Source organism: Anomalospiza imberbis, chromosome 7 (genome assembly GCF_031753505.1).
Source record: "Anomalospiza imberbis isolate Cuckoo-Finch-1a 21T00152 chromosome 7, ASM3175350v1, whole genome shotgun sequence".
In the NCBI taxonomy this organism is placed as follows: Eukaryota; Metazoa; Chordata; class Aves; order Passeriformes; family Viduidae; genus Anomalospiza; species Anomalospiza imberbis.
In genome coordinates, this window is record NC_089687.1 from 16873278 (window position 1) to 16896665 (window position 23388).

The 23388-nt window shown below is 37.0% G+C and overlaps 1 long non-coding RNA gene across 1 annotated transcript; it reads right to left on the minus strand.

The window, feature by feature from the left end:
• LOC137477069 (uncharacterized) lies at positions 1-23312 on the minus strand. Its single transcript, XR_011000784.1, has 2 exons — positions 23259-23312; positions 1-2202 (listed from the first exon to the last, which is right to left on the minus strand). It is a non-coding gene; the product is annotated as an uncharacterized lncRNA (long non-coding RNA).
• Between the last annotated feature and the right edge of the window lie 76 nt (positions 23313-23388).

A 23388-nucleotide genomic window follows, 5' to 3' on the forward strand; every position in this document is an offset into this window, starting at 1 on the left:
TCTTTTCTCCATTAACTAAGCGGAGGAGTCTCTCAACACACAACACGCTCAACACATCCTTCCCCATCCGAGATAATATTAATTCAGAGGTTGCCCAGGAGAGGCTGTTACCCCTTATGAACAAAAGCACTGGAGGATCAAGCCGAGATGCTGCTACCCCACCCCATGGTTCTCTCAGCAGATGAGACTCAGAGGAGGCGATTTCTTCCCCTCCCTACTGTACCTTCCCCTTTCCCCCGCAATCATACAAGGTTAACTCAACAGAGGAGTCTCAATCCAAATGGCAACTGGGATTGCATTAAAAAAAATTTTAAAAAATAAAAAAAAAGAAAAAAGAAAAAGAAAAAAAAAAAAAAAAAGAAGGAAGGGGGAGAAAAAAAAATCAGAAATAGGGAAAGAAAAGAGAAAAAGCAGCAGGCTGATTACGAGGTGTCAAAACTGCCAGGAGCAAGAAGGTGATAGCAATCAGGGGTGAGAAGAGTGCGCCATTCGTGCGGGGCAGCTAATTATCCGTCTCATTTGAGAAGAGCAGCATTCGAGGCAGCAGCGTTCGCCTGCTGAACGGTGACAGATTGGCGCGGAGGAGAGGGGAGGTGTTAAAACAATGGAGCCGGGCTTGCGAGCGCTGCTGCATGCTAATCAGCCCGGCCTCCTTCCTTCCTTCCCTCCGCCTGCCTGCCTGCCGCGATCCCTCCTTCTCGCTGGCCGCATGGCAAGCCCAACGCTACCCGGCCCCTCCGCAGCAGGCGGCACCGCGCCCGCCATAGGTGGTAACCCAGCGAGAGTGCCGGCGGGAGCGCGCAGCGGGGCCGGCGGCACCCGGGGAGCCTAGCAGGCTGCTGGGTATCAGTGCTACATTTCAGACCTCGCCCTCGGCGCCCGGGCTGGCAGTAGCCCGTCAGTGCACTGCCCGCAAGGGGCAGAGGCGAGGAGCTCTTCGTGCGAGTCCTGCGGGTTCTGCGGGCTGGCCTCCCGGCGCCCTCCCCGCCAGAGGCCAGGCCATAGCACAGCAGGTTGCCCAGTGAGAGACAGTCTATTGCCGCACCCCAGACCAGGCCGCCGACATGAGGGAAATGTAGAGCTGTGCCAATTACTGATGGACTCCAGGGGCTCCATTGCCCTCTCAGCTCTACACGGGAACTAGAGACAGGAATGCTAAAACATGCAGTAAGCAAGTGGCCTCTCTCTACCACTGCCTTTTGCCTCTCAGATTGCTTGGCTTTGTAAGCCTGAATGACTCTGCATGTACACAGTGCGTGCCTTGTGAGGAGGTACTAAAGTGTCTGGCCTTCTCTCAGACCGGGAACAACCGTTCCCTTTCACACACGGTGCAACAGGGTCTGCAGAGACAGCAGAAATGCTTTCTGAGGGATCTCTTTGGCCCTAGCTTTCCCGGGAAGTCCATGCTCCGCAGGACTCACGGGGCAAGCCCCGGGGCTGGAGCATTAGCAGCCCAGCTACAGTAAGTTCTCCACTCTGCCAGGGAGAAGCAGAGGAATGAGCGTTGGAATGTTTACTCTCCAATATTTCTCAGTTTCCATTCCATCCTGCCCTGAAAGATTTTTGATTACTATACACTTCAAAATAGTATTTATTACAGATTTACATAATCTGTATGTTTTATGTTAAGGCAATAACACATTGATGCTGTACTACTGAAAGGAGTTAATCTAAACTATGTAGTGTCTGTTATAGCAGAGTTCCAACTAAAACATATCCTTGCTTTCTGGCACTGACAAGAAACATGTATCCAGAAGGACATTGCCCAGCACATTAGATAAACTGCCAGGTGAAGCCGTTGCTCGACTCCTGAACCTTCACTGGGTTATGGATCAGCACTTGGCCAAATTAAATTATGTAAGTCTGTGTGTAACCTCACATTTAATTAAACAAATGTTATTTCAAATAGCATGTGTCTGGTTTACAGCAGGATTCATGGGGATAAGAAAGCAGTGAAAGGGAATAAACTGGTTTAGGCCTGAGGTAAGCAGCATGATAACTCAGGTTGAATGCTATTTAAAGTAGATTTGAGTGCATTACAGCTAGGCGGTAGTAATAGCGTTTAAATTTTGTTATTCTAAGTCTGTCGTTGAGTGTACTTGATGAGATTGTCCATGAGCATACAGATGGTGAGATTTTCATGCTTCTGTGGCATACTGACATCTCAGGCTGTAAAAATAAATTCCCAGATCGCTGTAATACCTAAGAAATAGAAAAATGCAGTCCACCTTAATGCTCTACATTTGAACCCTTTATGTTTTAAGAGATTTTATATACTAGATACATAAGTTAGTGTCTATTAGGAAGACATTTACAGTATGATGCAAAATTCGAGATAAACTCTGCACCCTTTTTTATGTGCTTCTGAATTTAGAGATATGGGGGATGGAGATAAAAACTTGCCTTTGCTATTATCTGTATTTCTTTAAACTGTTGTTGTGGTTTGTTTGTGGCCCCCCTGCTACCAAAAACGAGGCTGTGACAAACCAATACATTTGCACCTAAGGATAAAAGGCAGAAATAAGTTTTCATTAGGTCAAGTTTACTTTTCATTAAAAGATTCTTGGATTGTTTCTTGATTTCCTATAATGTTTCAACCTGGAAACAATCTATTATATCTATTTTGATGATTTACACTGCACTAAAAAGGTATTTGAATCAAAGACGAATGCTGAGATATTTTCTCTAATATAATGAGTTTTTCCCTGCCTAAGAAGCCATAATGTGGAGCAATCCATGCCTGTTCAGCCCAGAAACCAGCACTGATATTGCTCATAAATATCCAGGGTAGGGCATCCCTATTGGTTACTGCCTGGCCGCAAACAAGGTGCTGAACTTATCCAGGTTTCTGAACTGACCAAATTAAAATTCTAAATAAAAATATATAGCAGGGTGATATGGTGCAAATGAGCTAAAAGAAAAACATTTTGCAGAGACAAGTATATAGTTTAAAAAGGTTTAAAATATTCAATTGGTGTAAAAAATAACTACTTGTAAAAACGTGTGTATTTTCATTATGCTTAATTTGCCATTCAAAACAAGTTTTTCTTAATAAGCTCTATTGTTTCTATCTGTTTTGTGAAATGTAATACGTGTGAGACAGAAAGCAGACTCGGAATGTGAATGAGTTTTGTTTTCTCTTTCTCTCTTTCTTTCATTTTTAAAATACAACTTTATTCATATTCACAGGGATCTTTAAGTTGAGAAAAGGATTAATGGAAGTGGCATGACACTCCTGAGGTCACGATCTGAAAAGATGAAACATGAAATTCTATCTGCTAGTCTTTTCCTATATCTTATTTGCGTGCAATAGAAAAGTCTCCATAAGCAAAACACTCTATAGTTAATAGTTATGTTTTCGCTCTCAGCAATGACACAAGCTTTGCCAGGTTTTCACTGTTTGTATAGTTCATTAAAATACTTTGTTGTTCATATAGTTCATTAAAATACGTTGTTTTAAAAAATCACCACACGATCACCCGTGTAAAAACATCTATATCCTCCCAATTTCTGCAGTGTCAAAAGTACAGTCTCTGAGGGCAAGAGGTTATGGAGCCTTCATAAAGGTTTCCCATCTGTCATCAAGCACAACATCAAGCCCTCTAGGTGCTGTGAAAATGATTTTCTCCGGAATTCTCCAGCCCAAAGATGCCATCCTCTTAATTACAAGCTTTTGAGATAAGGAATGCCACTGAATTCCCTGGAGATTCACAGAAGATGTGCAAAAATAATCTCTTCTCTTGCTTGCCTGCCAGGGCTTCTGTACCTGCCCACAAACTAGTCAGCTCATTTGCTAGGTAATGATGGATGAACCCAGGCAGTACATCTGCACTGCTGCCCCTCCTATCCTTGCTGACATGCAGTCTTTCAAAGTTTCTTCTTCATAATTGACTGCCAGCAAGAGAGTGACAAATAATGGTTGTGGTTTGTTTTTTGGTTTGGGCTTTTTTTCTTTTTGGGGAGGGGTGTAGTTTGTTGAGGGTTTTTGTTTGTTTGTTTTTAATTGATTAACTTTCCTTCTCACCATCACAAGCCTCCTGTACATAGGTTACTCCACATACACGGGGTAACAGAATGAAACAAGTCCTTGAGTTCGTGGACTATAAAATGTTCTAATAAGAACATATGCTTATAATAGTTGCCCTGAAAAAAACACAGAAACTATTCCTGGGGTCAGTGTGCATGCAAAAGAGTATACGGACAGACGGGGTGTGGAGTAGAGGCTTTGTGTGACAAGCCCATGCCTGCACAGCAGAAACTGAGCCTCTGGTCAGGTCAGAATCCTATCTACAAATGTCCATTAGCACTTTTCCAGCGGTGACAACCAGGTGAAAGGCCATCCGACCTACCAATTTATCAACAGTAGAGTGCTGGAGGTTTCTGTGGGGTTAAAGGGATTACAGCAATTGTAGGAGGAGGTACAGAACATGAAGTGAGCAGGAAAAAATATCACTGTAGTTTTATGCAAGTTCTCTGCCAGTACAGAACCAGCCCAGAGGAACTGGCTAGCTGGAATGGTACTGTTCAGAGTGTACATAGATCTGGTGATGGATACGTCTGGAGAGGCTTAGTGTTGTAAATCTGAACAGTATAGATTGCATTTTTAATACGTGGAAACACGTACATAACTCTGGCCATAAGGGTGGGGGCGTAGAAAAAGCCACGTCCAAGCTCAATAGGATCACGGGAGAGAAACCTCGGGCTCCATGCCATCCGAGATGTGAAAGCCCACAGAGACTCAGCAGCCAAAATCGCATACACTGATTTTTTAATAGAGTTCTTATCCATGTGTCCATTTAACTGCAGTTAATACAAATCAAATAAGCTTGTTACTTTTAGATTCCCAGGTGCCTCAAGTGATACAAGACAGCAGCAACAGGAATATCCCTAATTAGAATGGATTCATCTGATTTCTTTATTCAGGGAGTTTAGTGTCCCTAAGTATTCAAAGAATGATAAAAATCTTCCAGAATAAATCTGCTAGGTTTAGACCTCCTTCTGCCCAGGGAAGAGGAACAGCAGGTTTACTCCTACCTTTAATTTACTTCTTCCATACTTCTACCATTACTTCTAACATACTTTGTCTCATTCCTATGTATCATTTCTGAAATCTCTTTCAACACACTACTCCTTGCATTTTTCCAAAGTTTTTATTCCATATAATTCTGTGCACACACACAGGCATTTCAGGCAAGTAATATTGAGAAGAATATGGAGCTGGAAAGTAATATGAAATGTTATATCAGTTGGTTATGAAATATCTTCCTACACCTTAGCAAGAAATTAAGAGTCATCATTTTAAAATTTACTTTGTGTAGTGATAACTTGGCATTATATGCCATGACTGCAAGTGCAACTCTTTGAAGACATGTAGAATGTGAATGCCTCCTCCAGGAGAAGAAAATGCTGTATGCTTCACAAATTCTTTTAAAGTTAGTTCAGTTCTACTTTTTAAATTTTGTTATTTAACCATGTGTATGTTGCTCCTTTATGTGTCTCACTGACCTACCCATGAAAGAGGTAGTCTGAGTGACATCCACACAGACAACCCCAGATGTTCCACACAAAGCTCTGTCGTGAGCGTGTGGGGTGATAATGGTCAAGCGTGCAAAAACACCAACATAGATGTCATTGGCAGAGAGCCTGCAGTCATGCATGCAAGCTCCCAAGCCGATTGAAATGGCACGGGTGCAACTGCAGCAACAATTTGTAAGTTAGTCTTGTATTTTTCTTTAATGCAGAATAGCAAGAAAATTGAACACTACAAACACAGAAAGAAAAGGCAGTCCCCTCAGCCTTTTTCAGCCTCACCATCCAGTGGAAAATGGATGCAAGACCTGGAAAGTGATGTGATTCTCAGACCTGTCAGATTTCTTATGGACCTCAAAAGAATCACATGGCCACCAAGTCCAGCTTCACTTTGATTTAGTAGCCATCACAGAGATCACCAGAAAAGCCTATCACCAGAATGACAGAACAGAAATTTCCTAGCCTTTGCGTGAGGGTAGCAGGATGATAAGGATTATAAGACTCCCACAGCATTTCAGAAGGTCCATATTTATCACTGGGCCTCAGTGACTTTTTTATTAAAATGGTTATTATAAGAAAATGTGGTGAAGAAAATGTTAGTATGTAACAGGCTGGTTGCATCTTTTGATGAAGACTCTGGAGGAAAGAACACAGAGAATGGACTTGCCAGCTTGCTTTCCTCAAAACTGGTACTGAAGCTAAGAGGGCATTAGCTTTCCTTTAAAAAAATATTCATGGCATGCGTGGGTGTATTTGTGCTGGGAGGGAAAGTTTCTTTCTTTAAAAATAAAACTGTTCATTGGGTTGTTTTTTTAGCCTAGGCTAAAGGGACACATCCCTTTCTTTGTCTTCAGAAAAAATGGCAGAAAGTTTGAATCTTCATGCTTTCTCCTCCCAAAATAAATGTCTTATTAGTATCAGATATATGGTGCCCTAAAATAAATAAGCAACAGCTTCCAGGTCCAAGCACACACCACAAAAAAAAAAAAAAAAAAAAAAAAAAAAAAAAAAAAAAAAAAAAAACCAAAAAACACAAAAAACCCTTTTTCAAAATATTTTTGAACAGACTAATCTCAACCTTTATATTTACAGTTGCAAAGCTGCAGTGAAATTCCATTCAACTGGGTTCTCAAAGTTTTACTCGGTGGCATTTCCTGAGGTTAACTGCTCGTGGTGATGAGATGCTGTAAGCAATAACACAACTCCCAGAGGGACCAGTGCCTGAGAGCACTGGTGAATAGCTGAACTGCCATGTCTGCTATACCGGAGGCTGGGATGTACACTGGACTGATTTTACCATCTTATTTAAATGTGATGGTTTTCTCATTTGTTGCATTGTTTGTATTAATACGAATATCTTGTTATGTTTGTTTTGTCTCCTGGGAGCCAATAAAGCTGTGAAGTTTTTCTTTACACCAAATGCAGCTCTACGGGCGATCAATCAATGGGTAGTTTTTGGATAATCTGTGAGAGTGAGAAATCTAATAAAGCAAGAAACTAAAAAAGGAAAACAAAGTCTATTTTCTGTTAGGTTAACTACGTCAGGAGTCAGGCTTTCCACCATGCCTTTAAAAGATATTTAAGCAGCTACATTTTACTATCAGAGTAGCACCTCACTAAATTAACTTTCTGACATATAAAGGAAAAAGTTTAGACATCATGACCTCAGCATCAGTGTGGGTTATTTACTTGTACAATTAAATTTACTTTGACACTTGCATTTCTCCCCACCTCCTCCTCCTCCACAGTGGTATATGAAAACACATTAATGCAAAATAAAGACTAATCATGAAGTGAGAAAACAAATAAGTGACATTTTAAAATTATTATTGCTTTGCTATACCAGGCATAATGTTAAGAAATAGGTAGACAAAGATTATATAGTTGGTTTCTAGGTCGCAACAAGGTCCATAGGAAAACATGCCATTTAATTTCAAGGCAGCAGTTCTCTTATCACAACAAAATGAGTTATCAACAGATCAAAATAACAATCTGAATTATCTAGCATTAGTAGCTGAACTGAACAGCCCCAGATTACGTGATGAATTGTTAAATTGTGGTAGCATTGTTTTGGAATTGCTAATTAAAAAACAAGTAAACCCCCATGACTCTGGATATGACAACTGAAAATATCCACAAATTATTTAATAAATGAAGCGTCTAACAACTCTAACACTTCCTGCTCTCCTTGTTAATAAATGTAATTTGAGGTAGATTTAAAAAATCTTCCATCTAAACAGTGAATTCATTACGCGACGTTCAGATCTCCAGATGCCTATGGACTCCTCGGAATTAGGTGTTAAATAGACAAAAGTGAACCAAACTGCCTTTAAAAGCACAGCATGACCATGTAATTCTTTTTCCAGTTTGTGGTAAAAAATGATGAAACTTCTTTCCAAGTAGCTATCACCCAGATTTAGTGTGAAAAGTAGTGTAATTGTAATTCACGCCATCAGGGTCTATCACTGATAGACTATCAGCTGTTCTGTAGTTAGGAAGGCTTTCTTTTCAAATAGGAAAGCTGCCAAGTGCTCTGTGATACCTCCAGCAAGCTTATCGGATGGAAGATCGGAGCCAAAACAGCAGCTGCACACATATGCAAATTGGCAATTAATAGTATAACATTCTGGGGAGGGTTGGTTTGGGTTTGTTTGTTTTTTTTTTTTTTTTTTTTGGTTTTTTTTTGTTTGTTTGTTTTTTTTTTTTTTTTTTTTTAATATGGGAAAGTATAGCCGAGCTACCTTAATATTAACCTTAAGAGTGACAGGGAACTTCTTGCCTGAGCGGCCAAAGAATAATTACCCTCTGGAGAGACTTTCACTCTATTACTTTCTTTCTTCACACAAAGATCAAAGCTTTGTTGTCCTGCCGAGTTTTTCTCCATCATGAAAGTTAACTTCAGGGGATTAAAAAAAAAAAAAATGGGGATACCTTGTAGCTGCAACTCTCGAAAGCAGGGGATCGTGGCGATTCGCGCTTCCCTCCGCCCCCCACCAAATGTCAAAAAAAAAAAAAAAAAAAAACCCTCCCAAAAAGTTAGGTCGTTTTGGTTTCTGTTTAGGACGCTTGTCCTGTTCCCTGAAAAGATGTTCTGTACTACATGGGACTCCTACATTTGTTATGGATACTCTAATCAGCGACAAAGTAATTGAAGGATTAGTTTTATATATTTTCCCCAGGCTGCCGCAGCAAACCAGCTTGCTTTATTTAGCCCAGCATGTATGAATACAAGACTTCCAATTAATGCAGTTGCTTGCTTAAGTCAGAACATTGCCTTTCAAAGGATCCTCACATGATCCTTTTCTTGTAATAGCAGGCTGGAGCTGGAAAGACTTTGCAAGGCTGCTGCATTTCACACCAGCCCGTCCCCAGCGCTTTCCCCAACGTCTGTCTGTCTCTTCTAGGACAGGCGTGGGGTGATTAACTGATGTTTTCGATAATCTGTGAATTCTTAATAGTCTTATTTTCACGATTAAATATCTCAGCGTCTTTAGGATTAGGATTCTCCACGAAGGCAGGCCAGAAAGTTTGCTCCTCTCTAGAGGCAGGAGCCTCAGGAAGGGATTTGCGTGGCGCGGTTTGTGCGGCGCCTGCCGTGCAGCGGGAGCCTGCCTCCGAGCGCCGCCACTTCTGCCGTCTTTTCCCGCGGCCGCGAGCGCTCCCGTTCTGATCCCTCTCCGCTGCCTGGCCCAGTAATTGCCGCGGCAGCGGGAACTCGCCGCTCCGCTCCGCCGGCTCCCGGCGCTGCAGCGGCGGGCGCTGCCGACGGACCCGCAACCGGCGCCGCTTGAGCCGCGCGCGGAGCCCGGCCCGAGGGGCGCGCCACAGCCCCGCGCCCGGCTGCGCCTCCATCCCTCCCTCCCTCCATCTCTCCCTCCATCTCTCCCTCCATCCCTCCCTCCATCCCTCCTTTCCCAGCCAGCTCCTCCGCGGCTTTCCAAGCAGCGCCCGGGCATTCCGACAAAGAATGTACGTTTCGATTTAGACGCTATTTCTTCACCGTTCTCTTCCATTAGCAAATCAACAGCGCACACAACTTAGAGGAAAGCGGGGCTATAAAAAGATCCACACGTTCTGGTTTTCAGCAGGAACTGGAAATTGTACCCATTTATATTCACAGATCCTTAAAAAGTCAGATCTTTGAGAAGGACGATTTGCCCTGAAGTAGGAAGGTTCCAAAAGCAGAACGATACAAATCCTCACCTGAAGTCGACTACAGCAAAAGGAAGACTAGCTTGACTAAAATATCATTTCAATCGGACACAGACAGGAAATATTCATCAAGTAGTATTTACATTCAGATGGGTTACCATCTCCCTGGTAGCTTGTTTGGATTATCATTTGATGCCTTTTTCCAGATTGCAACACCTTTTGTCGATTCACTCCTTTATTTTCTCCAGTGTCTCACAAACACATAGAATATAGTCATCCTTCAAAAGTGCTTTAGTTTATTTTAAAGCTTCTTACTATTAACCCATACCAATATGTCAAAGTTTATAAAAAATATAATAGGACCTAATACTTTCTCCCATGAAATCATTTGCTTTTCAAATTTTAGTTTGAACAAAGAATGTCCTTCAACTTTTCTCATTAATATATATGTTTGTGTATATATAAATAAAAAATTTGCCTTCACACAAATCCTTTGCTGCTTCTGTTTTAATGATAACATAATTCTCATTAATCAGCTAAATTTAAAGTGCAAGGCATAGATAATATTGGACACAAAATTTCAAACCATTTAGGGCATAACCTAATCAAAATAATTTTGATGTTTACAGTGTCATATTAATCTACTGTATCCAGGAAATTCAGAAGAGAAATAATGTGGTTATTTTCATTATTAAGGAGAACAGTGTTTGGACCTTCATCCTGTGTTCACTTAATTAAAACTGCATACTGGAAAACATGTGGTGTTGTACAACTGCATGCACTGCTTTGAGAGTTTGGTGACATCTGGACTTGTAGAACACAAGCTCTCTCTCTCATCTTTGGGTTTGGTTCCCACATAATTGGTATCTGGGAACATTTGCATCAGATATACACACACACAACTGTGCAAACAGCAATTAAAAAATTCTGACTACTCTGCTCATACACTTTTATATGTTCATTTATCTCATTTGAGGAGACAATGTTGTGGTTTTTTTTTTTTTTAATTCTCATCTCCAGATAAAAAAGGAGTAAGTGGGTTTATGGTCTATTGCTTGATAATTTTAAAGTTTGTTAGCAAAGTTCAACCAATTTGAGTGAAAAATACACATTAAGGTACTGATTTTTTCTTTTTTTTTATTTTTATAAATAAGAACAAGCTTTGTTACTACTATGTGAAAGGTATAAAGAAGCCGACCTTTATTAGGCAGCAGTTGGTTTATCAAAAAACCTACATAAGCTCCTGGACCTGCCTCACCATGTGATGTCTCTTACCTAGCTAGCAGGCCAAAATTCAAAACTAGAGGTTAAGGGAAAAGCCAGAAACATTCTGGGGATGTTCCACTAAAGGAACAGAACGCGTCTTGGAGGTCTTAAGATATAGAACTAACCTAAGGATAACTTGGGATACTGAAGAGATGGGAGTAGGTAGGGCAATACAGGAAACAGAACTATAACAAACCAGTTTTAATGTTAATTGAACAGCTTTTCACTTCAAGTATTCTAATATTTCATTATTGGACTATTTGCCATGGTCCTGAGACAACAGGAAAGAAAGAAATTCACAATGAATTTCAAAACCTTGTCCACCAAATTTTGTGCTGTATCAATTTTTGTGCTGCAGAAAGCAATCCTTCAGTTTTTACGTCTGTTCATAGGGGCAGGAGAAAATTTGATGCACTTTTACAAGTACATTCTCCAGACATTACTGAAGAGAAGCTGTGAAGAGCAAAGATTGAAGAAGGAAATAAGTCAAATAAATGTGATGGTAAAAGAAGAGTCACAAAGCCAGCAGGCTCTTATGTTGGCTATTTCCATTCAGTTTGAGAAACCAATGCAAAAGACTTTGTTTTCTTCCTTTTGCTTTTCTTAACAATATTTAAGCATTTTAGTAATATAGTCCTCTAAAATTAAAAAGGTGATGCTATATTGTTGCACTTGAAGGATGTGATTTGAACACTGTAGACTAAATTGCTTATTAAAGTAAAAACAAAAGAAAAAAAAGATGGGAGAATTCTGTAAAAGAAGAGCCACAAGTCTTTCTCTAGAATATTGCCTCCTCGAAAGGCTGAGTTGCTCTTCAGTGAGACAGAGTAAAGTTCAGAATTGGATTTTTCAGAAAGAAAGAAAGAAAGAAAGAAAGAAAGAAAGAAGGAAGGAAGGAAGGAAGGAAAGAAGGAAAGAAAGAAAATAAATGAACAAAGTATACAGGAAAGTAATTAGGGGGGACAGAACCAACAATTCAAAATAATATTTGCAAAACCATACTAACCCTGGCTAATCTGTGGCTATTCCAGCAACTGTAGCCATTTCACTGAAGACGCTTTTGCAGAAAGTGAAGAGATCACAGTGGAGATTGATAACTTCCATATTTGAGAGATGAAGAAAGCAATGTGCCTATGGATATAAACCTCTACGGGGGGGAAAAAGTCCTCCAAATCCTAAAATAATATTGAAACATTACAATTAATTCACTTGGTTTGTATAAGCGATTTACAATATTATTCACTCATACAGAACATTTTCAGCAATAATTCTAAGAAAATTTTGAATGTGCAATTCAATATATAAACCCACATCATCCATACAATACATAACTGACAATGAATCAACCCTCCAAGAATAAGTAATGGGAAATTAGGTAAAGGCATAATACAGCATACAGTACTTAGTAACTGAAAGGCAAGAACAATATCATATTAGTTGTAGAACTGCTACTGTTTGTCTCTGTCAGATTTAAAGGGATAGTTCCATAGATGGTATGAGAAAAAAAGAATCATAAACATTTCATCTCAGAGAGACCTTAACTGATCGGGAAAGGTCACAACAGGAAAAATCCACTTTTGTATAATCTGAAATACTGGAGCTGGTCAGATGTTCACAATATATTGCTCACCAAGAAACTGAGCCCGAGAACTATTAAGTTTTTTGGTGAATAACTTTGAATAATTAATCCTTCTGAGAAAATCACAATCTGTTCACCAAGAGTTCATGAAAAAAACAAGGTGAATAATTCATTATGAATTATTTGACCAGTTTTAGCAATGAGATTCTAAATCTGTCTTCTTATGGATATTAACCTCTTTAATACTATTTAGATACAATGCTTAAGGATAATTTAAATGATGAAATACGGCTCATCTAATACGATACAATTTAAGCTAGTGACTTTCTTTTCTGTTTCTTGTAATACTTTGGAAATAAGTCTTTATTTATTAAAATTTTAAAAGGCTCTGTGTATCACTTTAGAAGCACTGTTAGTCTAGGAACAATTGGTGCAATAACAGGACATTCTTAAATAAGAAGACAGCTTTGATGGAAGACAGATCTAAATGTTTCGAATCTGAGGGGGTATCCTGCTATAACATATAGTTAGGCATCTATAGTAAGATGCTGTCACTCATGAGTTTTAGGGAATTTGTGAGTATGTCTAATCCTGCTCTGGGAAACAGAACTTCCATGGACTTGAAGGAAAACAGGTTCAGATTTCCATTCTTAAATATTTAGAAAACATGACTTATAATAATAGCAATTATTGTACAATAATTTAAAAACTGAATAATGTTACAACTGATCTCAAGTTGTTCTAACGTGCCATCCTAAATTAACACATTTAAACATTAGTACACTATTTCTGCTTAATTATAAACATGACGTCGTTTTAAATTAAAAGCTAACATATCCTTTGCATGATGTAGCCAACTATATAATTTCATTAGTTAAAGCTGAAGTTTCATGACACTTTGAACTGTTCTGCATCTGAGTTGCCACTGTGCTTTGTGTCAAGCGTTTCTGGCTTCTCTCTTGCATCAGAGTATGGAGGCCACTGTCCCCCCACTGTCTTACCACAGAGATGAGTTGTTTCATGGCAGAATTCTATTCAGGGTGAAGCCTGACAATACAACTAGGCTAGTTTAAAATCAATCCCCCATAAAAAGAAATTATCCAGCTTCTGTTTTTGTTCCCAAACCTCTCCCTGGCAGAGGTAATGATCTGACCTCACAGAGAAGTCAAAGAGATTAAAAAAAACTTATAAAATATACTTTGCTATACTAGAAGAAAGCCCCTGAGCTACAAGCCGTTCAGTTTAAAGTCAGATGAATGAAGGTGCCAGTGAAAATGCTGGAGAAGAGCACAGCAAAGAGAGCTCAAGGGAAAGCGGTGGTAACATATGGCCAAAAGTAGGGTTTGCAGCAATCAACATTTAGATTGGCTTCAGCTTCAGTGGAACCACAGGCTTGGATTTACTGTAAATAAGATCTAATTCTGAAGGAACTTCCTCAAAACAAACATAAGGCGAGTCATTTCATACTCCTCCTCCAAGAAAAAGAAACCCAACAAGCACATCATTTACAGTGATAGTAATAGTAATAGTAACTTACTTCATGTAATGTATTTTCAGCCACTTGGCATAAACCATGTGAGTCTACCAGCTGATTATACTTGATGCTGAACTGAATTTTACCTCTGCAAGATTTAATCTGATCCTTCAAATAATATTCTAAAAACATTTAATTGTAAATGCAAAGCTATGCATTTTAAAAGTTTTTTTACTCTTTACTTTTTGTAAATATTTATCACATTACTTTGAAATGTCAGTAAAAGCCTCTTAAAATAATAGCTCTCTCTGGAATAAATTTTCCATGTAAACAATTCTGAAAGTAATCCTCTATAGGGTAGTATGATGTTAAAATCAATTTATACATTATGAAATTATTTCTTATATACTATTTACATACCTCATTAATAATTTCAGTACTACTGTTTAATTTTAATATAAAATTTGGAATTATGTAAAGAGATAAATCTTTAAAGCAATTTTCTTCTTTACATTGCATCAAAATATATGCAAAACACATATATATGGTAAATATGAAAAACAATCCACCGTTTGACACTTAAAAATTATGCTAATAATTATGAATAAATAAAGCAAAACTGTCATAGCAGCATGGTGGCAGAAGTTAGAAGTGTGTACAGGTGGGATTTGGCTACACTGCTCCTACTTACATTCATACAAGTGCATATCAGTTCTAGGAATTTTCTTCTTATTAGCTGAGTATTAGGTATTTCATCTCTGTGCATTTTAAACTGGAATTAATGCCTGACTGATCTCTGCCACTTTCCTCAGATGTGGCATTCAGAAATGGAATCTTCCAAATTTAATTTTTTTCTCCTCTGTATTGAAGCAGAACTATTACAAGACAGGACTGCAACTATTTAATACTAATGGCTATGCAGTTATAGTTACTACTTCAGCTGTACTAATGTTTTAGTCTAATGTTTATTCATATGACACCATAATAATTTAGGAATTTTGAAAGAAAAAATATTAATTCATAAATCAGAAGATTATGGATTGGATCAACAAGATTTCATAGTGAGAAAATTTTAGAGGAAAATGTAGTAAGAAACCTACTGCTAGAAAAATGCTTATGGGAGAAACATTACCAGTATTTGTATTCATCACTTCTTGCTAACTAATTTTCTCATACGGTCTGCGAAAAACATTGAGCAGATCTCTCATAACTACATCTCCTTGCAGTACTGATGGGTTGCCTGATGGAGCTCTATTGCTCTACCAGACCAAAGAACAAACTTTTCATCTTTGAGGCTATGTAGCTTTTTTGAAAGGTTAGTTCTTTCTTGCTGTTGGATGAGTTTCTTGGCCATGAATAGAGAGTGAGATGAAAGGTCCACAGAAATAAGTAGCAAGTCTAGATGGGCATGTCTTGTTGCCTTTCAGCATGAAAGAAAGGGGATCCAAATGTAAAAAAACCCAAACAAAAAAAAAACCCTACACCAAAAACCTTGCTAAAAAATAGATTATAATCCATTTCTTTAGGTAAGAGTGTGAGATGAGACCTCCGCAACCTACCAAGTCATTCCGCTTCAGCTTTAGTTCACTAAGCTTTCAACTGTTTGCTAACTCTTATGATTTTACTGAAAATTTCTCAATATTGTGTGATGGATTTCATTGAGAATCTCAGCTTCCATTAAATCAAATCAAAACATGATTTTTCACACAAATAACTTAAAGCTTACCTTTAAAAAATATCAGTGATTTAACAGTACAAGTGTGACAGCAGTAAGAACAAAAATGTATCCCTTTTTGGCTCTTTCTCTAATCTCTCTCTGATATTCTGTGAACTATCTAAAGGGGTAGATGAAAATATCTCAGTTTTAGACTTAATTGCATTAAGCAGCCTGATGTTTAATTTTTTTTTCAATGCTTTTTGGTATCTTTCCAGATCTTGTGGTTGAATTACAGTCTTCTGAATATTATTGTTTCAAAATGATCACATTAGTTATAAGGATAAGCAATTATTATATTTAGTCTCCCTCAGTTAGTAATTTCAAATGCTCAAAATACATACATATCAAATTTCAGAAGTTCTTTAAGTGCAGGGACACAGTCTTCTTCTACTCTATTTAACCAGACTTGTACTAAGAACTAAGATGTTATGTAATTTCCATAAAGTGTAGACAGTTCACAACAAAGCCTATGATATGTTTTTTTTCAGTACTGTGTTGTTCCCTCTAACATATTTTTTTAAGGATCAGATAAATATGGGCATTGTGTGCTAAGTAATCAAATTTGTAGCTAAAAATGGATTTATGGCTTTTGATATAAAAATATTACGTCTGCATTTTATTATTTTTAATTTTCTATTAGTTTATATAGGAACTATTCTAGTATTTGTGATTGTGATTTAATTAGTAGTGCTTTAGAATGTCTACTATGGAGGAAATAACAACATAGCAGTAAAGAAGTGAGCTCAGAAAGTCTGTTGTTAACACAACGTGCTAATACAAGAGCAGGACTGAAAATTAGGCCATGCTGTTTTCACACTGGGAGAAGCTATTGAACTGTTTAGATTTTAGACGGAGATGATTTTCCTTCTGAAGACAACAGTCTCCCTTTTGTTCTTGTCTCTCTTCTGTTCCTTAAGGCCATGACTTGATCATGCATTCCAGCATCCTGTTTTCTCAAAACAGCAATCTAATTCTTCTTTCAGCAATTCTCTTCTTGGAGGAGCAGACAAGAGAAAGTGGCTGCAAATGGCCAGTAAGGAAGACCTGTCAACTTCAGATAGCCACAAATAGGAAATTTCCATAAAGATTAATGGCAACAGCTGATCTGTAAGCAGGTAAGTCTTCTCCAGATAAAAGCTTCGTTCAGGCATTCTAATTTTAATTAAATAATACCACTTCATTGATTTAAAAAAATGTTTAAGGACTTTCAGGCATATTTAAATTAAGCAACAACATGTAGAAGTTCTGAGAGGTATCTAATTGAGTATTTCCATCTCCTCAGTTTACCCATCAAGTGCTCTATATTTTAAGAGTTTATATTCTAATATGTATCTTAGATTCTGCAAATTTAAAGATAGTCACTTTGGTCTCACCACATTATTTTTAACAATGTCTTTAGTGTTTAGTTTAATATTAAGCAAGATGATTCACTAGTTAGTTCAGCAAAGAATTCCATAAATGGAAAAACTGTGAGATCACTCTTGCCCACCCTCCACTCAAGCAATCAGGACTCCCTGTAATACAGTTTGTAAGTCCTTGTCCAGTTTAAATCTGTCATGCATTAGCGCTTTCATCCATCATCTTTCAAGTCTGAATGCGTAGTTCAGAATTAATGAAACTAGGCCTTAGTCTTATAAAACAACCAAACATTTTACTTTGAAAAGCAGATACTGCAAGCAGCCTGACTTAAAAATACAAGGAAATTCTGGATCCATAATTCACCCTCCACCTTCCGACCCCACCAACCGCCATATTAGTGTGCCCCCACCAAAATACCAGCTTGTGTTTACAGTTTCGTTTCTCCTGATGGTGGATGGGCGCGTGTACACGCACTCGCTCTATGTGCACTCAATAGGATCATGATCTGGAGAGCTGAAAATGTAAACACAAGCTGGTATTGTGGTGTGACTAGCGGTTTGTGGTTTCTTTGTTTGAATATTTCAAAAATGGCACACTGGCCAGAACTTAAGAAGAGAAAGGCAGAGCTACTACTTATACAAAAATTTGATGGTTCCAATGCTCAGATTTCCAATAGATAAAGTGGGCTGCACAATACTTCATTTTTTACATAGTTGGGCGGGAATTTTGTTTTCAGAGATAGATAAAATAGACTTTTGCCCTTCCTTTCACATAAGAAGTAATACACTGCTTATTCAAGTGCCCATCAAGTGATTTCTTCAGATTAGGAATGCTCTATTCTTCCAAAGCTGTCTGTAATCATGTGACTGAAGTAGAGAATATGGTCAAGCAATCACAGGATTAGTACATTTTAGGTGAGCTCATTCTTTTTTCACAAAAAAATTATTGCATCATAGAGCTGGTCATTTTCTATTATTAAAGCTCAAACATGGATTCATATGTGGATCCCATGGAGAGCCCCAAAATTACATACCTATTGAGTTACAAGAGCACAACCTTAAATTGGTGTAATTTCAGAATTTTTCTTTCTTTTTGCTTCGCTGAAAGTAAGTGAAACAGAATTACCCTATGAAATCACTATGAGGCCAAAAGCTCCTCTATTTCGTTCTAAGTATATCAGCCATTCTCAATAAAACCTCATAATCATTTTGCTACAGTTCTGAACATGGAGGGGAGGAAGAAGGAAGGACTGGAATTCATCTTATAAAGTACTGGATTATATCCAGCTACATTATATAATTTTATTTTTATACAATAAAAATGTTTTAATAAGCTTATCAGAAGTAGATATTTGAAGTAATTTTTCCCCCCAATAATTTATTTTCATCAGTTGCAGACTGGTTATAAAACCTATTACACATACTAATCAAGATCATCACTGGAAATTTAAACAAAAACTGAAAGCAAAATTTAGGAAAAGATGGAAAAAAGCAGGGTGGTCTTCTCAAAACAGTAGGAAAAGTCCAGAAATTTCACCAGCACTAATGCAACAACTCTTCATTCAAGACAGGGGCAGTTCTAACATCTATGTTCTCTATAAGAATAGTGGTGTTATTCTTGTAGTACTCACAACTCATGAAAAGAGCATCTAGTTTATAAATACTTATCAGTTCATTTGATTGGAACATATCTGTCCCATAAAAAGCAGGAAATTCTTTCTTAAAGTACGAAGTATTACATTACACACAAAACCATATAAGAATATTAATCAATTCTCCTCTTAAAATATTTTTCATGTGTGCTTTAGAAAGACTTGATTACTTTACACAAACTGCACAACTGCAATGCCATCATAAGGTAGAACATCTTGCCTCTTTTTAATACATTACTCTATATAAGCACACTCACAAAGACAGCTTGTGAGCTTTTCACAAATTATAATAATGGAACCACCTACATGTATATCAGTGCTGACAGATCTGGATCATCTTATTTTCACCTGCAGTAAGTTCAGAGTCAGCTAAAAACTAAATTATACAATGAACAGCTTTGTTGTAGGAATATGCATGGCCTTATTTTCCACCAACATTTGCAGAACAAATGCATGCAGCTAGCATAGACATTTAATGTAAATGGTAATAAATAGTAGTGGATTTGCAATCTCTTTTTTTTCATCCAAACTGAAGATAGAGCCCATTGCTTTGGGTTTTTTTATGTGCAGCTCTATAGATGGATGGTTTTGTCTATACAGATGCACACCTGTCCAACAGCCTAATCTGCAATAGATTAATGAACAAAAAGGAAAATGTATCCAAAATTATCTTCTTGCTGTTAGCTGAAATGAGTAATAACATAATAATTAATTAGATGAATAATTAACTAAAGCAGAATTTTGTGTTCAGCTACTACCCCAAATGCCATAAAATTTTGATGACCATTTGAAGTCAAGACCTTTACTGTGTGCTCTTCTGAAAGCAGTGGCACTTCTGGTCTAAAATAAGAGGACTGCCAGCTGACATGATCATGCCACTCTGAAATGCCTAAGTTTTAAATACCAGTAGTGACCAAATATACATCAATAAGACCAATCACTGGTCTCATGTTATGCCAAGGAAGGTTTAGACGGGATATTAGGAAAATATTAGGAAAACTGTCATCATTGAAAGCACGGCTAAGCACTGAAATAGGATGCCTAGGGCATTGGTGGAATCACTGATAAAAATCATGCTGATGTGGCACTTGAGGACATGGTTTAGGGGTGAAGGTGTTAGGTTAACTGTTGAACTCAATATTAGGGGTCTTCTCCAACCTAAATTATTCTATGATTCTTGTTCCTTGGGCATTGTAGAATGGTTTGTGCAAAGATGGCTTGAGTCACGTACAACATGTTTGTAACTCAGAGGGGAAAGTCAGCATTATTCACAGTGTTTCCTTGTGTTTGAAGATGTACCTGAACCGTTCTGTCTAAAGAAATGTAAATATATACTTCATGAAAACGTGAAATAAATTTGTGTGCAATCCTGTGTAATAATACATGCATTCCCCTCCTACTGGCATCCATGTAAAAAAAAGACCCAAAATTATTGTTCTTCAGTAAGCTTTAGGAAAGAGTATATTTAGCACTCTTAGCTTCTGGGGGGAAAAAAGCACACTCATCAACTATTAAAAAAAAAAAAAAAGCAATCTCATCAGCTATAATAAAATGAAAAAGACTTCAAAAGGCAAAACATCTGAATGTCCAAATTTAGGTAGAGTGTATTCTTCCTCCATAAAAATGCCATTTCATTCAAAATATAAGAGATAGCTCCTTCTTCTGTCACAAGAAAGACTTGATATTAAGATTTTTTTTTCTATTTGTGTAGTAAAAATGCTAGAATCAATGAGAAACAAAACTTAAATAATCATAACAGCACATAATTATAACAACAAATGAGTAAAAAAAAAAACTTGCACTATTGTATTGATGGCATGAATATTATCCACATCAGCCCAATATATCTGAAACCAAGTTTCAATTACAAGAGAAGTATCTAAACTAGCTAGAACTTTATTGGTAAGCAGTGATGAAAGTTTAACAAATGTTCAGGAAATGAAGACCTGAAAGAAGCACCACAAAATTAAAAGGCCTATGCCAGGTTAATAATGTAAATAGCTCACCAGTTTTAAGTATAATGGTTGTTTGAAAACTAACTGCAACATCAAAAGTATTTTCAAGGAATTCAAACCACAATTACTTTTCACAAAGTGGGAGAGCCTATTCTTATGCTTCAAGACAGTTAGAGTGGCTTGCATTTATAAAATTGTTCCTTAAATATTTGTGTGCATAACAATATCAGTCACATAAAAGTACAGATCTAGACTGAAAAATTTCTATATTGTCAACAAAATAAAATTTATGACAGCCACAAATTGTTTGCTCAAAAATTAAAAGTAGAAAACATTATCTTAAAAATTGTGTCCCATGCAGGTGGTCAGAAGAAATTATTAAAAACATCCGGGCTTTAGACCAAATTTTTATGCTTATTTGAACACATTACTTGATAGTCTATACGTGATGATCATTATTGGTAATTATTTTTCTCTTTCTTACTTGAGAAATAAAACCATAAAAGATTGCATGAAGAAAATTTGAATGAACTGGATTTGAATGTTTTTCAGAGGGCTGGAGATCTTAAAAGCTTACTGCTTATGTACTCCATTAACAGTATTTTTTGCTGTCTTCCATTACAAAGGAACAGAGCTGTTGTACTTACCACTTATTTAAACAATATTAACTATTTGTGTATTACTGCTATGACAAAATCCCAGATCTATTACCAAGAACAAAGTCAATGGGTAAAGTGGAGCACAACATTTGACCTTTAAAAATATTTATAAAGTTTTTCTCTTTTTTAGAGGAAGAGAGATATTTTGCTGAGTGGTTAATGAATTCAGACACTGACCATTTGACCTGGGTTTTTGAAAGTAATTAGCAGCTCCAGTTACCTAAAAGATGGAGCTAAGATGAGCAGGCAATTTTAAATCAGCGCATTTCTAATTAAAAATGATGTTATTTACAGTCACTCGATAGACGTTGTAAGCATCTGTGCTCATAAAGAAATATACAACAAAGGATTGATGATTTTGAGAGGCTATCCACAGTTCCTGAAAATAACAAGTGAAGGATGTTGAATATAAAATTGTTATAAATAATAAATATATATGTAATTGTTAGCTAGAGGAGATTATGGCTCTTGCTTAAACATATTTTTCAGGTAAACTGGAAATGTGTAATTTAATTAATTTCTATATCCAAGTTTTGTGGAGAAAGGAAAGGATCTCAATAATGAGTGTAAAATTAAGTTGAAAGGAGCAGATAGTTGTATTGGCTTGTTGGACTAATACTGAGAAGGGTATCACAAAAGGACAACAGTGTAAGTTTTAAGTATGCAAACACTACTCAAAAACTCCAAGCTCCTAAAATACACAAAAGTAGTATAAGGTTCTGTGGCATGAAGTAGTTACTAGGGAGTATAATTGCTGTTACATAAAGATTATCAAGATCATCACCATTGAATTTATTCCACCCCAAATTCTCTTCTGCAAATATGCCATATGAATAATCATATTATATTTCAGGTATATTAAACTTATATGTGAAAACTAGTCATATACTGCAAAGGATTTTTAAAGTGCTGATGTTAACTTTGTGACCTGTGGACTATGGTAAAAAAGTGTCTGTGGAGTATTCTTCGTCCTCAAACTATGTTTCTAATGCAACTCCTTGTCCACTGAAATTTTTATGACTTCCCAACTCAAAAGAGATTGAAAACTACTGCCATATACTGACATACATAGTTGGAAATAAAACAAGAGCCAAAGCAAACTTTAAGGTTTGAGCTAGTTTTAAGTTTGATTATGACCAAAACTAGGTAGCAGATACTGAAGTAGTAGTAACTGGCAATTTATGTTATTGGATTAAGTTATCTGGGGTATTAAATCAGTTACATTGACTTAATCAGGTAGGTAGAAAACTCAGTGGTCTCAAGACAATTTAAGATATTTCTCTACTACAATAATTCAAATCCACTTTCTTCAAAAGACTCCACAGCAGAATTAAAGAATGTGTATTGTATTACATTTTAACAACCCACCAACTTAAATACCAGCAGTGCAACAGTTTATAAGACCTAATGAATACTCGTTCTCATTATCTGATTTCAATATTTTTATTTAATTACAACAAGGTTTTGTATTTACTTTTGCCTTGAATATTGTTCTTAACTGAATTTAGACTCATTTTTATCCATGAAACAAAATACAATAACTTAGACAGTGCTGTGGAGATTATTAGTTAAAGAGCAAGCATAAACAAGGGACTCGTATTAACTCTTTTTAGCAGACTAACTAAATACTAAATAAAAAAGTAAAATAAAATTTAAATTTAATTTTTAAAAATTAATTTAATTTAATTTAGTAAAGTATTCAAAGAACAAATTAATAATGCCTTAAGCACCTGATACTGACAGTTGCCTCATCAGTTCTCAGGAATTAAAAAAAATTTGCAAATCATTTTATAAAACAATAGCATGTGCAAGTGTAATATTTGCATTCACCTTTTCTGCATGGATAAAATGGTCTCACTCTTTGATCATGTTAAGAAAAAAAAAAATCTGGAATGCATTGCATTTTCCACATCCTACCTTTGCAGAGAAAAGGCTTAGGTTCAATTGGTGCTAGAAACGATCTCTGGACCTGGAATAATACAGGAAAAAACAAAGTGTTTAGTAGTCAAACTAAAAGAATCATGACCTCCTAAATGAATAAAAAAAA